General features: G+C 39.5%; 1 protein-coding gene across 1 annotated transcript in view; it reads right to left on the bottom strand.

The window, feature by feature from the left end:
• Positions 1–2,500, bottom strand: part of LOC138055283 (uncharacterized) — a 361,306-nt gene that overhangs the window by 334,491 nt on the left and 24,315 nt on the right. The gene's annotated exons all lie outside the window — the stretch shown is intronic.

Genomic DNA, 2,500 nt, shown 5'->3' on the forward strand with positions numbered 1-2,500 from the left:
GGTGATTTAGTAATAATTCTGGCTGCGCGATTCTGTAATTTTTGGAGCTTATCACTCAAGTAACCACTCAAACAGTCCCAGACGGGGCTGCAGTAATCAAAATGAGGCATAATTAAGGTGTTATAAATTAGAATTGCAGTTTCTTTGGATATAAACGGCCGCACACGTTTTAGGGCGCCTATAGCTGAAGAGACTTTCTTACAAATCTCTTCAACGTGTTTACCCCAAGAGAGGTGAGCATCTATGGTAAGACCCAAGGATTTGGTATGAACGACTCTCTTGATAATTTGGTCATCAATTCTGATTACTACATCGTCACATTGGGCAGATAGCCTTTGTCTTGATCCAATAATCATTAGCTCAGTTTTAGCAACATTTAGACTGAGCTTGTTAGCTTTCAGCCAACTGCTAAGGTTATTTAATTCAGGGGTTAGAGCTAGCTTAAGTTCTGTTAACGTTTTAGCAGATAACGTAAGGTTGGTGTCATCGGCAAACATTCTTGGTACGGCGCCCCGCAGGGAGTTGGGAAGATCATTAATGTAAATTTAAAAATAGCAAAGGAGCCAATATGCTACCCTGCGGCACGCCGCAACTGAGGGTACGAGCAGATGATAGTTTGCCATTGACATTACATCTTTGGGCTCGGCCACTTAAGTATGACGAGAACCATTTTATGGCCGCCTGATCGACACCCAAATATGACATCTTACGCAAGATGATCTCATGATCAATGGTATCGAATGCCTTAGTAAGGTCAATAAAGACAACGCCATTTAAAAGGCCATTGTCGATGTTTACTGACCAAGCATTTGTTGCCTCAAGCAAAGCCGTGAGCGTACTATGTAGAGAACGGAACCCTGATTGGCAACCCAGTAGCAATTTATTATCATCTAGATAATGGAAAAGTTGATTAATACAAACAATTCTTTCGAAAACTTTCGAAATTATAGGGATTACAGATATTGGCCTGTAGTTGTTAGGGTCAGATTTAATGCCCTTTTTAAAAAGTGGAGTCACTTTGGCCGTTTTCCAATCGTTTGGATATATCCCAGTTAGAATAGACTTTGAGAATATTGAGGTAAGAGAGGGTGCGACGATATTAGCAGCCATTTTCAACAATTTACTCGGAATCATATCAAGACCGGTGGCTTTCTTTTCATCAATTTTCGACAAAATGTTAGAAACAATATCAACACTCGGAATTTGCAGAGAAAACGAATGGTCAGTGGGCTCTAAATAAGACTCAGGATTAGCGTCGACAACAGGAATATCTTGTGCTAATATTTGCGCAACATTAGTAAAGTGATCGTTAATAGTTTCCGCAATGTCCATAGGGTTACTTGCTATTTTATTATCTACCTTGATCTCCAAAATATTCGTTGACTTACCACTGTTACGTGAAGTTAGCTCGTTGATAACATTCCATGTTTTGCGTAAATTACCTTTGCTAGCTTCCAAGTTGTCAGAAACACTGTTTTTTTGCGAGTTTAATTGCGTTATTTGCCTGGTTTCTTGCACACCTAAATTGATCCCATGTAGCCGGGTTGTTAGAGGAGATTGCCTTCTTTTTAAGAAAATCTCGTTCAGTAACTCTCTAGTAATCCATGGAGATCGTTTTTTTCGAATTCTTTTGGATTTAAGTGGTGCGTGTCTATCGACGCAACCAAGAAACATTTCTTTCCAAATACGCCACATTTCATTGGGATCAGAATACAAATCAACATTGGCCCAAGGTAGTTGATTGAGGTCACTTAAAAATTTTCCTCTGTTAAAGTGTTTAAATTGCCGTGTTTCAATCACGCGAGGACCAGTACGGCAGTATTGAGTCTTTCGTGACAAAAAAACAAGAGAATGATCACTTATGCCAAGGTGAATGACACCGGAATTTGTAACCTTCTCTGGGGATTTCGTTATGCATAAATCAATTAATGTTTTTGAGTCCGGGGTGGCACGTGTTGGTTCAGTGATTAACTGACTAAGACGATATATATCGAAAATGTTTATCAGATGGGAAGAATTAACTGCAATTGCTTCAGGCAACAAATTGCAGTTGATATCACCAAGTAAATATAATTCCTTATTTTCCGCGTCAATTTTTGCAATAACATTCTCAAATTCGCTAAATAAATTGGGTGGAGAACTTGGGGGTCGATACCAAGTACCGACCAGAAATGGTGTACTTCGTGGCTTACTGATTTCAACGAAAAGACACTCCAAAAGATCATTATTTAAATCATTGCGTATTCGATAGTTCAGATTAGTGCGAACGTATGTACATACTCCACCACCATTTCTTCCGTTAATCTTACGATCTTTTCTGACTATTTCAAAGCCAGGTATGTATACTTCGTTATCACGTACTGTAGAGTCTAATTTTGATTCGTTGATATGTCACCACCAGTATATACTGGTGAGGTGGGTGGTGCGTTACCCTACAGGATTAAAAACAAGCCCTGAAAAAGTGCGGATGAGCTCCTCCCGAGTCAAAGGCCAAACGCTA

This window comes from Montipora capricornis, chromosome 7, assembly GCF_036669925.1.
Source record: "Montipora capricornis isolate CH-2021 chromosome 7, ASM3666992v2, whole genome shotgun sequence".
In the NCBI taxonomy this organism is placed as follows: Eukaryota; Metazoa; Cnidaria; class Anthozoa; order Scleractinia; family Acroporidae; genus Montipora; species Montipora capricornis.